The following is a 15,596-nucleotide window of genomic DNA, read 5'->3' as shown; positions in this document are numbered from 1 at the left end:
TTTTCTATGTATTTGCAGGCAAATTGCCTAGTGTTTTATATAGATCTCAAAGCTAGGATTCAAGAATAATTTTAGTAATGTCTTACACTGCTTGTCTACATAATCAAAATGATCAATTCTACAGCAGAAGGAAACTAATTCACGGCACAATAATTTGTACTACAGACCACTGTATTTAAAGTAGTTAAGTTTTTCTTCATTTCCTGTTACATTTCTGCCAATGGCTGGTGGCATATGAATTAACAATTTTCCTCACTGAAATGTGACATTAAAATATCTGCTTTATTCTATCCTGAACATTCCTCTCAGAGCTCGACTCTTCTACTATAATTCAAAATGGTGTTAGCTTATACTTGTACCCAGTATCAGTATAAACCTATAATTAAATACTAGCACAGTGCTCATTTATATTTTTTTAAAATGCTGCAATTGTAGCAGTTAATTAAACAGTAACAGTAAGATCTTAGACTCTGGTGAATTTGGTGGGTTATTTCTGGGAGAAAAATGGTTGGAACCAAGGTGTCAGAATTACTCCGAAATTTGAGTTGCTGGCCCTGGCATTGGTTAGCCATTTGGGAAATTTAGGCTCAGTTTCTGTAAAGAAAATGGAGCCAATAAGATAATTTAGCCTATTTTTTTTGTTGGATTAAATAAGAAAATACAGTGCCTGACACAGTGCCTGACACCGTGCCTGACACCAGTAAGTGTCCAATTAATAGATGTTCACTATTATTTTGTCTGATCCTTTCTGTCTTCCTTTATAAAATGGCAACAACAATACAAAGGCAATAATTCCAGTTATGTCTAAGTGTTGTGAGCAATAGATAAGAAAAACCACGTGTGTGAAACAGTACTGGGCACCAGTTGCTCCCCCAACAGTTTCCCCAAAGTTTTTGCCCTTAAAACTAGATCACTTGGGAGAGTCTCAAAGATGATTCATTGTTGGACTTGAGATTTATTTTTATTTTTATTTTTTGAATAAGGAGACTGTGCCATTGAGATTAATTCATCTCTCTCTTATTTTTTCTGATCTGAATGACGGCTTAACTCTGTGACTCTACCAGACAAAATAACTGCATTGAAACAAGAGTCCACCAGGGACAGAAACCATTTTCAGAGCAGTTAAAAAACTAAGGTTAAGAAATTATTCAAATTCAGAGAACTCAAAGAAAAACCCATAATCTTGCTTAAAATGCAACTTTGATTATTCCACTCCTTGTGACTTAGAGATGTTGGTTTTCTCTAAAATGCTGTATAATATCTCTTTTCAGGAGAGAAATCAGTGGCAGAAGGATTTGAAGGAAGTTGTGATGAACTAGCTTATTTTTTTTAATTAGGAATGAAAACTTCTTGTTTAAGGTTATGTATTGCATATTCTCAAAATGTTCTAGTTCCTTACATGGCTGGTTTTATGGGATGTTAGTAATATAAAAGGTGCTGGGAAATAAATTCCTGTATAGTTATAAATAACTGTATTTGCACTAGTTATAAATAAATAACTGTATTTGTACTATTAACCAGCCTTAGGACCTGAAATTTAACCAGGCTTAGGACCTGAAATTCTACTAGATCTTGTTCTCTTTGGATTATATTTCAGTTTAAAGAGCCACACATCTCTGTCAACTCAACACAACCCGATTTCTAGGAGCCTCCTTTTTAGTTCTGTGAGACCAGGGCTTCTATGAGAGAAGTATGGTTCCGTTGTGGGATAGGGGAGACTAGGAAAGGGAGTATAGCTGAGGAGCTCTGCCCAGGAGGACAAGGGCACTGGTGGAGTGCTCTGAAAAGGGCCTTGCTGAGGACCACTTTACCCCTTCCCTAATGTTGCTTAGACCTGTGGATCTCTGAACACAATTCAGTTTAATTTGCTAAAAAGGCATTTTGATAGGATACGGTTTGGGGGTAAGTGCCACTGTTGCATAGCATTTAAGTATGCAGCTGTGATCTGGGTTAACAAAATTCTGGATTTCCATCAGGGTACTAGTTGTTTGAAAGTTATCCAAGTCACAAACTCTCTAACGGTCAGAGAAATATGAAGATTAAATTAAATTAATTAATACAGTCACAGGTTCTCACTAAATGATAACAATTTTTAGCACAAAGCACATGTATATATGAATACAAGGGTAAACTAACTTTCTTATGGTCCAATTTTTCTGATATTAAAATACTTTCTAATGATAGCATTTAATTACCAATTTACTTAGATTTAGAACGATTTGAAATATGCTTGCTAAAATCTTATTTGACTAAAACAGTGACAATCAGCAAGAATAATGGCATTTATTTTTATCAGAAATTGCATTATTTTCAAAGCCCTTTAGGCCACAGCATCGAGCTACTATTGTTTTTCTCAGATAAAGGAAGCTGCATTTTTTTCTCATTCTACTCGTGATTATTTCTTATTTCTTACTCTGGGGGATGTCGCTAATGGAGGCTGGTGAGGCAGCTACCCGTTTGGGGGAGACATGACATCACAGTTGCTTGTCTTTTCCTTGGCTCCCATCTGTTGGAAATAGTAACTACGTCCTCTGCCTAAGCTGGTAGGAGAGGAGCTGTAGAAAATCAAATTAACAGGAGAGAAACTATTAATCTTCATTTTCTTGTTTTCAACCTGCAAACGCAGATTGTTAAATATGCCTATTCCCTAATCCTCATTAGGAAATCTTAAAGAATAGCAGGACATGAAAAAAGCATGGGGATTATGAGAAAATGCTACCATTGAAAAATAACACAAAGTGAGGATAGTTTTCTCTCATTCAGATTATCTGTACATTTTTAGAGTTAGCCTATTTGAAATTTTCCATTAAATAATTTCATTCCTACTTATATGTGGATGGATGATACACACACAATCCCAAATATATAATTTTATTTAGAATTTTCTTATTAGACTTGAAGATAAAATAATTTAAATGGAATAACTAGTACATGACATTTTGCACTCAGTGGTATCCCTAGGACTTGTTTGAATACATTGCTGTATTTATCTAAAAGGGCAAAGCTTTCATTAAAAATAATCTAGTGGCAATGTTGCACAGCCCTAATTCTCTACTACATGAAAAGTTATAGTTTCAGGCCCAGAGACACAGGATTACAGGTCAGTGATAGGCAATGCATATTTGAAGTATACCAAAAGCACCAAATAAGGTAGTTGAGTATCCAGAAGGAACTGACATAAAATGCAGGTGTCTAATTACTAGAGTCATTGCCACAGAACCAGTCATTGATGACTAAATTATGCACCTGGTTTCTTGGGAAAATCTGCAGTTTTGGGAACATTTCACTACACTTCAGAGCATTTTAAGTCTTTAAATCATTTAGCTTTTAAACTCCCACCCATTTCTCCTGTTCTGGCATCCATTCTAAATATGTCTCTAGTTCCTGTCAGTTCATACTCTTCAATACTTGATTTCACTTTTGTTATCCACTCTTCTCTGTGGTTTCTGAAGACCCTGGCATACTCGCTGTGCCTTGACTATGCCAGCACATTGCTGCCTCAAGGAATTTGCATTTGCTCTACCCTCTGCCTGGAGCGATCTTCTCCCAGATGTCCACATAGCTTCCTCCTTCTTCCTAAGGAGACCTTCCCTAAACACTCTTTTTAACCTGAAGCCTCCCTTCCACTTTATTTCCATTTTCCATGCCATCCAACATATTATAAATTTTACTTGATTGTTCTCATCTTTATGCACTGGAATGTAAGTTTTATGAGGCCAAGCATTTTTGTCTACCTTGCTCACGACTTTGTGCTCAATGCTGAGAATAGTGTCTGGCATGTAGGTGTCCAAAAACACTTATTGACTGAAACACAATAGAATCTGCCGCAAACTGTAGCCCTAAGTAGGAATACCTAGTGTTTGATATCCTCTTTCAGTAGTATTCCTATCATCATGACATTTCTTTGATATTCTTACTCTAGAGGCAAAGGGAAGAAACTTTAAGTTACCTTATAACTGTTCAATAACTAACTTCTAGGTCATGATAGTTGCAAACTGAAGTGCCATTGGGATTTGGGCAGTTAAATAACTGTGTGAAACACCCAGTATAAGGCATTAAAGAGTGCTAGAATCTGTGACAAATAGGAAAGTTTACATATTGCCCTACGTAAAACCATTCAGATTTGAAAGAGAAATTTAAAACATAGCCCTGTCTGAACAAAACCTGTCTACCTGTGGTTTCAAAGCCCTTTTTGGCTGCCAGTTGTGGCCAATAGGACCACAAGGACATTTTCTAAGTCATACTGGGTTTTTTTCTACCTCTTTTCAAATATATTCTCAGGCTTGGGTATGTGACTGACTCCACATCAGGACAGGAATACTCAATTGATCAAATCTAATTACATTTGCTTCCCAACTAAATTGTGTATCACCTTCCCCTCTTGTGAGAGGAATGGTTCCTCTTGGGTCCTCGGCATCTGATTATTGCAAACCTAATTGATTTGTGACATTTCATTAATAAAGTTAACTAAAACTAATTATACATATTGAGTAAAAGTTTCCTGTGAAATGAATTTTTCTATTTAGCTTAAGGGTTCTTAATTGTTAGACTGAATTGCTGAGGAAGATTGCAGAATTACTTCCTCTTGGGAGACATACATATATATATATTCCCCCCCTCCAACCAATATGGATTGATGGATGGTGATACCATAGAAACCAAAAAAGAAAAAAAATGATTAAATATGAAAGTTAAAGATACTGAAGCATTGTCCTAAGAAAATAAAACTGCAAAATAGGTCACACAGATCTCTTTAAGACGTTAAATTAGGCCTATTGTATTTGTCACATTATCTTAAGGGGGTTGAAATTCAAATTTTCACATTTATCCACATTCATTGTTTTATTCATAGTGTAGATTTTTCCTTCACCTAATTGGTGAATATTGTATTTCTCACTCTTTCAGAGGGTATGTTTTGTCTAATTCATCCATCTATTTAAATCTAAATTCTAGCAGAAGTCCAGGGGGAGCCTCCTACTACCTCAGTTGCCCCAAACTCAGCTGATACATTGTGAGCCAGTATTTTCCACAGGATCATTTCCAGCGCTCCTTCTTTGTTTAGTCATGTATAGATAAACATTCTGTAAGTGAAAGGAAGACTAGCATTCATTAATGGTTCAGTGTTGAATAAAATACGGCTGACCCATTACTGCTATACAATCATTTTGTATATCACATGAGATGCTCTTATGATTAATAATCTGAATTTGCATTGCTTTCACTTTCCCAAAGCAGACTGGATTTCTTGCTTTGCATTGTTAAGGAAGATACTTAGCTGTTTTATCTTCCCACTCTGTTCACTGACCAGGCTGGAGGGACCAGGAGGCAGCAAACTGCCCATCTTATTTTTCCTTTTTGACCTGGGAGTATTACTGAGGAGCAAAGGTGCAAGCTCTAGATCAAAAGACAGCTCTTACCCCCTGACTGGTTTCATCTACAGTGGCTCTGTTTTTTTCTGGTGTCTATACTGTGTGCAGAAGTATTTTGGCCTTGCCTAGAGGTGGGGAGGAAGAATGCTGCTTTGGATTGGATTTTGGACTTGCAATACCTTGTTCCTGTTGTCCCAGTTCTCTGGGTGAGTTGAACATTTGTTTAGATTCAGGAAAGGCATTGAGGCCCAGTTTCAGATAAATAATTATTTTCCACCAGGTCTGCACTGTATTATTACATTTCTGAGATATACTAGATCTTTCTGGAATTTAAAAAATGACTCATACATTTAAATCGTCTTAAAAGTCTTAAAAGGAATGACTAATTGAAGGGAAAAGACAACAGCACTCTTGATTCCAGCTAAAAGCCTTTCCTGTCAGCAAAACAGAGCCTCTAAATTTAAAAGCTATTTCTTTGAGCTCTTTCAATTGTTAAAAATATTAATATTGGTTGGGTGCAGTGGTTCATGCCTGTAATCTTAGCATTTGGGGAGGCTGAGGCAGGAGGATCACTTGAGGCTGGGGGTTCCTGAGCAACCTAGGCAATGTAGCAAGACGACATCTCTATAAAAAATTAAAAAAATAATTAGCTGGGCATAGTGCATGTGCCTGTAGTCCTAGATACTTGGGAGGATGAGACAGCAGGATGGCTTGAGCCCAGGAGCTTAAGGCTGCAGTGAGCTATGATCATGCCACTACACTCTAGCCTAGAGGACAAAGTGAGACTTTGTCTCAAAAAAATCTGTCTATCTGTCTGTCTGTCTATCTATCTCTATTTAAATCTAATTTAAATTAGTATTTTCTATAGAGTTATGTGCTAAGCACATCTGGCTGTATTATTTAAGCAAAGAGAGAATGTTACTGAGAACTGTGTGAATAGTAGGTTATTTGGAGTAAACATGTTTCCTAAAGCAAGTTTCATTTCTGTTTATTGAAAAAAAAACCCAGGCACAAATGACTAGCATTTATCTTGCTTTTGTTTTCTGTTAGTAAGATTCTGCGATTAATATTTAAAAATTCCAAACTGGTTCCAAACTTATTTTATTTATGCTTTCATTGAAAAATGATACTATGAAATGTGTAAAGGAAATATCAGCTGGATATTTATATCCCTTTTTCACAGCTAGTTATATAGCTATTTCAAACCCTTGATGCTTTGATGACTCAAAGACAAATTTGTTTTTAATTTTTTGCCTTACGTAACACGTGATCATTAGTCCAGGAACTAAATGTAATTGAACTGCTAGGTATAAGTGACTGGAAAGTAACTGAGACTCAAATTTTATTAATGTTATTGTATTAGTGACAAATAGTGATTAAGAACTTTAAGAATACAGCAGGATCATTATATTGATGAAAAATGAAAAACTGTTATCCGTGACTGTGTTAGTCTATTCTTGTGTTGCTATAAAGGAATACCTGAAACTGGGTAATTTATAAAGAAAAGAGCTTTAACTGACTCCTGGTTCTGCAGGCTTACAAGGAAGCATGGTGTTAGCTTCTGCTTCTGGTGAGGCCACAGGATGCTTACCATCATGGCAGAAGGTGATAGGGAACCAGCATGTCACATGGCGAGAGCAGGAGCAAGAGAGAGAGGGGGGAGGTGTCACAGTTTCAGAACAAGAACTCTTTCATTAACATGGGGAGGGCACCAAGCCATTCATGAGAGATCCGCCTGCAGGATCCAAACACCTCCCACCAGGCCCCACCTCCAACACAGGGGATCACATTTCAACATGAGATTTGGAGGGGCAAATATCCAAACCTTATCAGTGACATACAATTTAAATAAAAATAAAGGCTTCTAATATGTACATTTTTATTAAAAAATAAAATAAGAAGTATTCTACCCCTTATTTTGTTTGGCTTTCCAACTGCTTAAAAATCAATTAATTATGTCTATGCAATGGTGAAATGTTTATCATTATTGGAAAACTAAAGAAAATCTCACAGAATTTTACAGAAGGTAATGAGTAAGGAAGAAAATATTGGCCTTTAAAAATGATCCTACATCTTTTTTACTTTTGCTTACTTGGAGCTGTCAGCAATGTTGGTAACCAAGCCAACAGCCATGTATTTTAGTTCTTAATATAACTGTGGGTACTTCTTTTCACAATTTTAAGAAATCAAGAACTGCAACTTTAGAAAAGCACATGAAACATTTAATCCTATATATTTTAATATGCAAACAAACAGGAAAAACAAAAAATGGTCTGTGAGAGCTGTATATTAGATAATCTAACACTGAGGAAATCAGAATTTCAAAAGTATTAAAAACTTCCCAAATAAGTTTAAAAGAGCAGAAAACTTTCTTACCAAGTGGCCATGAAAGTCTGCTGCATTATTAATAAGTGTGTTTACAGCAGTACTGTCCAGTAGTACTTCCTATGATAGAAATGTTCTGAATCTGTGTTGTCCACTAACCACATGTGTCTACTGAGCACTTGAGATGGGGGTAATGCAACAGAGGGGCTGAATTTTCAGTTTAATTTTAATAAATTTATATTTAAATGTAAATAGCCACATATAGTAAATGGCTACCATAATGGATGATGCAGGTCTATAAATTTTAAGCCATTGAATACGGTTCTTTATTTATTCATTTAAATGTGCTAATCAGGTTTTTCCCATTTGTCATGAGTAGATTTCAGCATACATTTTTTGGTCCTGTAAAACAAGCTCTGAAGTGCTGTTTACATATCACTAGTTTAAATCAATAAGAGATCAGAGTTCTGTAGTTTTAAGTTGGTAAAAGTTTTAAAGGGAGATTGCAAAGTTCAGAAGGTCCTTTTGTGAACACTTTTTGTATTTCAGTATACTGCCCACAGATTGAGATAGGGCCTTGGAGATTATTTTACAGGAAAACCAGGGCAAAGTTGCTAATTAATATTAGAACTGGTATAACATCAGTTCTTTGACAAACAAAAAATAGCTTCTTAGAATTAAGTATGTTTTGCTTATTCATCTGAAACTTACAGGTTTGAAAAAGTTTAAAATTTCACAGGATGTTTTCTTCCATGTTTTGTTATTCCTAAGCAAAACATCATAGTTATTTTGGAAGCTTTGCTACAAATGTGTGAATGTTAGAAACCAAAGACTTCCCAAATAGAGTAGAAGGAAGGCTGATTCCAAGAATCATTTCCAGCAGGAACCCCCTGGGTAAGTGTCCTGCTCTTCCTGCTAATGGGCTGATGGGGTATCATGGACAAAACTCCTTCTGTTCTATACTTTTAAGATGTAAAATAAAGTATACTGTCTTTGTGTCATCCTAGGATATGCATCTTAATACACTCTTTCCAGAGCTGGATTTTTGCAGAAAATCTGCACAGTCCAGATTCCCAAGCTTCGCTATACCTGAAAAAAACAAAATCAGAAAAAAAACCTCCCAAAACAAAACATCCCTAAAGATATCCATTGACAGAACTCTGTAAAGCGTTACTATTTTTATCTCCAAGATTAAAGGCATTCTAAATAGTTTTCTAACACCACCACTGTGGAGTACCTTCCAGAAAATGATTCCTACTTGCCAATCTATTACAGCAAAGAAGCAGCATCCCTCTAATATTTATCTACCCACCCAGCACCTACGTATCTATCCTCTACTTTGATAAAATGGGAGCACAACATATTCAGAATAGGACAAGCTACTCTTCATTTTCCCTGGAGGGGACTAGGAGAAGCCGAGGGCTTGTTCTTTGAACTGAGTTTTTGTAAGGAGGGGCGTGGGGAAATCTTATTAGTTAGGTAAATCCCGGACTCTTGTTATGAAAAATATCACATAGGCCCATGTAAGAAGAGTTAGATAGACAAAGCAGTCCTGGCTAACCCTGCTGAGCTCCACAACAGGTTGTGAGAGAGTTTAATGCCCTGCCATGTGACTCATGACTGTAAAGAGGCTAAGAGGGCACCTCCATCTCCAATTTCACATTGTCTTTTTTCCTATATCTCATCATTGGAGGAAGGTGGAAGTTTGTGAGAATGAAACTCCAAGACATTTGGGTTTTCTGAAGGTGAGAAGGTCAACTGTTAAGGTTTATGGTCTTAAGACTTCCAAAAGTGAGCACTGGGGTATCAAAGAACCCAAATCGCCCAGGAAGTAGCTGACAAGAGAGTACAGTCATTTCCCTTCTGGTCCTCTTAAGCCCTATACAGGAACAACACTGCTCAAAGGAATCACCTGTGGCCATGTGGAGTCCTTGCCAAAGGACTTTCTCACATGATTCATTATCAGTACATGAATGGAAATAGCTTAGTAATTCTGATGTTATTTATGTTCAAAACCATATAAATACAAACGCTCTTAATCTGTATATTGGAGGGGATGTGGTAACACTGGGATTTCATTATTTTCTGCTTCCTCTACTTCTTTCACAAGATAATGGTGTGTGTGGGTTTTTGCGCTCTCCCCACCGCTGACACATTAGAGAAAACTGCTGACAGACCCACTGCTGTAGATGTAAGGCATTTACCTGGTGCCGACTTTCTGGGATGGCATCAGTGAGTTATTCAGATAAAAACCCAGCCATTTTAGATCAATTTGTCAAATATCAAACCTAAAAAGAAAAAAATGATTAACGCATTCCACTGAATATAGTCAGGTTTTTATTTTTTAATTTACAGAGTAAGCTTCCACGCTGCATCTTAAGAGTGTTTTTGAAGGGAGTGAAACCATCTGGTTCACATCAAGAACATATTTTTCCTTATATAGAGCTAGACTGCATTAAGTGGTGGGCACAGGATCTCATCATCTTCCTGCCTGTGGTCAACATCTTCCCCAATGCCCTTGTAGATATACATTAGGCAAAGAGAAAAAGAATGTTTTAGGGTAAAATAGTGCAGTCTCATTCCTAGCCATTTCTTTCTATAGACATGGCTACTAAATGTAAGAATATGAAAATAGATTGGATTTTTACTTGTGAATCTACAGCTAAACTTAAATGATTCTATTACTTAGTATAAAGCTTATGCAAATTTTATTTTACCATAATTTAAAAAATACCTTTTTAAAAGATTACCTTTTCTGTTTTTCTTTTTCACAGAAGTAATGCTAACGTGTCATATAAATGTCAAGTTACAGAAGGATGTAAAATAAAAGTAAACATATCCTTACCCTCTATTACTTTTCTCTGCATTTACTTCCCAGAGGTACTACTAATAGTTACCTATGTCTCCTTCTAGGACTTGCATACACATGCATATAAATATGTATATTCATAAAAAATGCATACACATGCATATAAATATGTATATCTATAGTTTTTTCTTTTTGTAGATCATAGTATTTTCTTCTTTGTTTCATTTATTTTACTTATGATGGCTAGCAGATTTCCTATATCAGCATATATAAATCTACCTCATTCATTTTGATGGCTGTACAATATTTCATTCATTGTACTGACACATAGTTTATTTAACCAGTCTGGTATTAATGAGCCTTAATCTTTTTTTTCAGTTTTCCTTTTGGCTGCTACAAAAATGTCCCAATAATAATATTTACATATATGCACTTTAGTACTTATATGAATGTATCTATATAATAAATTCTAACAGATTGTTGAACCAAATTGTTTGTATATGCTAAGTTTTTGATAGATATTCATAAAATGTCCTCCGTTAAGGTTATACCAATTTATAATACCAAGAATCTGGGTTTTATCAAATCATTTTTTCTTTATCTGATAAGTAAAAGGTATATCTTTGTTTTGACTTGCATTTCGTTAATTATGAATGAGGTTGAACTTCTTTTCATTTTCTTATTGTTTCCATAGTAATTCTTCTACTAGTTTGCCCAGCCATGGCTTTTGCTCATGTTTCAATTAGGTTGTTTATTGTTTCTCACATTAAAGAGCTCATGTTATGTTAAGGAAACTTGAATTTTACATGTAATGGCTGGCAAATAGCTTTCCCAGGTTTCTTGTTTAGATGATAACTTTGTTTATGGTACTTTTCACTGTATAAGCATTTATTTTTATGTAGTCAAATTCATCAGTATTTTTAATTATATATAGGAGGATTTTTTAAATAAGAAATTTATTTAAAGTTGAAGAGTTATTCAAGAAGATTGTATATAGGTTAATTTTTAAACCAACTTTAGCATACCAACTTTAGCATTTAGGCATACCAACTTTAGCACTGTTATATAGAATAATGTTAGCATTGGAAGGATCTATTAACAAAAGAAAGTTCCCATAAAATGATTTCTTCTATAAAATATCATGACCGTGTGAATTCTGTGGACTCTTTGTGAGACACTAGTGTACCATAGAAAAAAAAAATGACAGAAAGGGTCAGATTTATAGTACCATTCTCCAGAGAGTTAATAGTAGTTGTCTAGTACCTAAAATCTAGAGTGAATTATAAACAAAGTAATAGAAATTCCAAGACAAATAGAAAGTAAAAAATATAAAATCAATAGAGATCCATTATAGAAAATTTTGTAGGTACATACAAAAGAAAGAAAGAAAAAAAATCATCCTCAAAAGCTCTTAAGATTTGTTGTATATTGTTCCTAATTTTTCTTATTGGCTCCACAGATATGCATGCATTTAAAAAACATGTAAGTGATTTTACTGACAAATCAATCCTAACGTAATTAAATGAATTTCATTAAGATGCCAATAACCCAAGACCTTAATGGCACCTTGACAAGCATCTACCAGGTATACACATACATGGGATCACACTTATGATTCATGTGTTATACACTGATTTTTTCACTTACTATTATCTTTACTTGCCACTAAATATTTTAAAATATATAAATTATATATTACATTTTATATTTATACAAAATATATAACAACTGTAATGTTCTATCATATGGCTTAAGTTAATGGAAAATAAAAGGAATAGGAATAACTGTGTATTCTCTCAAAAATCCATTCTGGTAACTCAGTAGATAATAGACCAGGACATACTCAAGAAATCATTACCCAAGAATCACATCTTTTTCATTCATGATAAAGTGGCAGCAATTAACTGTGTAACTGAGGGCTGGGAGACATCATGATACAATGTGTTTTATAAGAAGTGACATCATTTGAATGGGAAAGAGAGTTAGATTATTAAAGCTGGGTTAATGGAAAATTCTCATTCTAAGGGCAGGAGCATTTGAATTGATGGCAAGAAGAATTTGAGTCAAAAAGTGAAGTATATGTGTTGATGAAATTATAAGTGTGAAGGAAAGTATATGTGCTGATAAAGTTGTTAAATATATGAAATTTACTAGAAAAAAATGCTATGCTATGAGAATTTTTCCAACTGTTAAAAAGAAAAAAATGCTATGTTATGAGATTTTTTCCAACTGTTAAAAAGAAAACCTTGTGCAGATTGCATTCAGCCACAGTCACAAATATTGGGGCTTAGTGAAACCAGGGGACTCTTAGGGGCTATAGAGGGTGATCACTGGTACTTTATTTTTTATTAGTACTAAGAAACTCTGCCTGCTATGTGTAAGATATCTTTTGGGTATTTCTCCTTCTTTCAAACTTCCACTACTTGTCCTGATGGCAGCCCTGGATTGATTTTGCCCTAACCCATAACTTACAAATTAGATGTTGTAATGTCAGTGCTACCTGAATATCTACAGTTCTAGATTCAAGGAGCTGGTGAAATTTTATCTCCTACAAATTTTCTCAATACCATTGAAAAAGTGGCTGCTCAGTCCTGTTGGCACAGGTTTCCCCTCAAACGTGATCCCAGGGAACCCATACACACCTGTCTTTTGACCAACATCAATAAGCCCCTGTCAAAACAGGAGATATCTGGACAGATCCAACTGATGGCTGTCAGAGAATCTACCTGCACTGGGTGAAATAGTTCAGGGACTGAATCATTTGGGGAGTCACTGGCTTGAGCACTGACTGGTTAGTAACTATATTTTACTACATTTTTGTAAACCATGCTTGTAGTAAATAAGCATTTATATTAAAAGCTGAAAAAGTAATATGTAATTTGAGTTGGAATGCTGAACAGTCTATGTGTATGTAGAAAACAGAAAATAACTTGTTCAATCCAAGGGAGAATTTACTTTATAGCTTGAGAGCACCAAAAAGTAAAGAGAAAATTTTGGATTTTTATGGGAAAAAATAGAGATATCAAAAGTTATTATTATTATTATTATTATTATTCTAGACAGGGTCTTTCTCTGTTGCTCAGGCTGGAGTGCAATGGTGTGATCATGGCTCACTGCAGCCTTCACCTCCCAGACTCAAGCAATCCTCCCAACTCAGCCTCCTGAGTAGTTGGGACTATAGGTCCCAACTACTACATGGTGTGCGCCACCATGCTCCGGTAATTTTTTATTTTTTGTAGAGATGGGGGTCTCAGTTTGTTGCCTCAGCTGGTCTCAAACTCCTGGCCTCAAGTGATCCTCCCTCCTTGGCCTCCCAAAGTGCTGGGATTACAGGTGTGAGCCACCACACCTGGGCTCAAAAGTTAATTTTTAAAAGTATGTCATCTACTATTTTTTTAAAAAGCTTTATTGAAGTATAATTGATATACAAAAAGCATGCATATAAAATATATTTTAGTGGATTTGGACAGGCTGTCATAGTTTTGGTATTTTTTCAAACAGTTAAAGAAGGAATTTCTAGAATTTCCCATTATTGCACTTAAAGGTAAGGTGACAGGAAAACATTAGACCAAAATGGAATAGATCTTGTTTGCTTTTTTTAAAAAAAAATTTATGAGGGAAACAGATTTTGATCTCAAATTAAAACTTTAAATAAATTTTCAAATAATTAGTTGGCCTTAAAAAGTAGGTAGCCCAGTATAGAGCAGACACTGTAGGTAACAGCTAAGAGAACAGGCAGTGAAATTAGAATTCTTATGTTTACATCTCGACTGTATCAGTTACAGCTTTTGGGTAAACTACTTATCTCATTATTACTTGGTATCCCAATCTATAAAATAAGGATAAAACAGAAACTATCTCACAGGGTTGTTGTGAGGATTAAATTAAAAAAATTTAAAGAAAGACTGAACATTGTGTTTGGCACATTTATGTACTCAATAAATATTAGCTTTATTAAAAATGTTAGTTAAGAGCCAAGAAAACACCTCTTCATAATTATTCTAAACAAGCCACAGGTACGGTACACACTGTGTTTCTTTTCCCTTAATGTGCATTTGAATCACCTGAGGATCTTGCTAAAATGCAGATTCTTATGCAATCAATGGGTCTGGACAGGGTCTGAGATTCTGCAGTTCCAACAAACTCTCAGGTGATACTCATGATGCTAATATGGGAACTGGGATATGTGAGATAATTTTAGATGGTTTCCTCCTAATTTGTAATACAATGTGTCTCAACAGGGGGAATGAGGACAGGGGGAGAAAAGAAGGTGTGGATGAAATGTACAGATTTCATATGCCCCCTGGGTGATTCCAGTATTCTTGTCTCACCTGCCTCTGTCATCTTAAGAACCACCGATTTGATATTTCAACCTTTTATTCTTTTTAATTTTTTCTTTCCTTACTCTTTTCTCCACTTTACCCTTGTCATTGCTGCTGTAGACTGAAAAACTGTATTCATGCTTAGCTCTTCAATTAGCAAGACAAAAGCATCAAATTTGTCATTGTGTGTAATAGGACAGTGTATCTAAATGAGATTAGAAAAATTATTTATTTCTTAACATTTCTTTTTTAAAATATAAAGGTCTGAAAATGTATTTAACATTTTCTGTAGTTTTAGCCAAAAACAAACAAATAAGCAACAAACAGGCAAGCGACTCCGTGGAACATTTAGTAAAAGAAAACAAGGATGCGTTAGGTGCCGTCCACTCTGTCAAAGGAGTTATAATCTCACGAGGAGGGGAAAGGAGCAGTGGTTATTACAGAAGTGGCCAGAACCAAACAGTGTGACCACTTTAGACATTCCATCTGGTCTGAAAGGCAGGACAGAAGGAGGTGCCATTTTTAAATGGCTTCCCACCCTACTAGCATTAGACTATTAGAGACCCATGCCAAAATATGTGCTTAGCTTGACTACTATCTCTCTATGGCAAAGACCATTTTTATACTTTGGCTTCTGTCCTCAGGGCCTAATATCACTCAGATCCACAGTATTTCCTCTGTAAGTATCTGCAGCTGTTGTTGATATATTTTATAGACATAATTCTTCATATTCCAAAGTAGATAAGAGGAGCTTTGACTAATATAGAATGA

General features: G+C 35.3%; 1 protein-coding gene across 2 annotated transcripts in view; it reads right to left on the bottom strand.

The window, feature by feature from the left end:
- AGTR1 (angiotensin II receptor type 1) overlaps nt 1–15,596 on the bottom strand; it is a 44,940-nt gene that overhangs the window by 24,776 nt on the left and 4,568 nt on the right. The window contains exon 2 of one of the 2 annotated variants that reach the window (XM_004037815.4): nt 9,899–9,982. The exons of the other annotated variant lie outside the window; for it this stretch is intronic. The gene's annotated coding sequence lies outside the window, so the exon portion shown is untranslated. The remainder of the gene's footprint in view (nt 1–9,898; nt 9,983–15,596) is intronic. 2 annotated transcript variants of the gene reach the window in all.

This window comes from Gorilla gorilla, chromosome 2 (assembly GCF_029281585.2).
Source record: "Gorilla gorilla gorilla isolate KB3781 chromosome 2, NHGRI_mGorGor1-v2.1_pri, whole genome shotgun sequence".
NCBI classification, from domain to species: Eukaryota; Metazoa; Chordata; class Mammalia; order Primates; family Hominidae; genus Gorilla; species Gorilla gorilla.
This window is presented reverse-complemented; position numbering and strand designations above follow the sequence as displayed.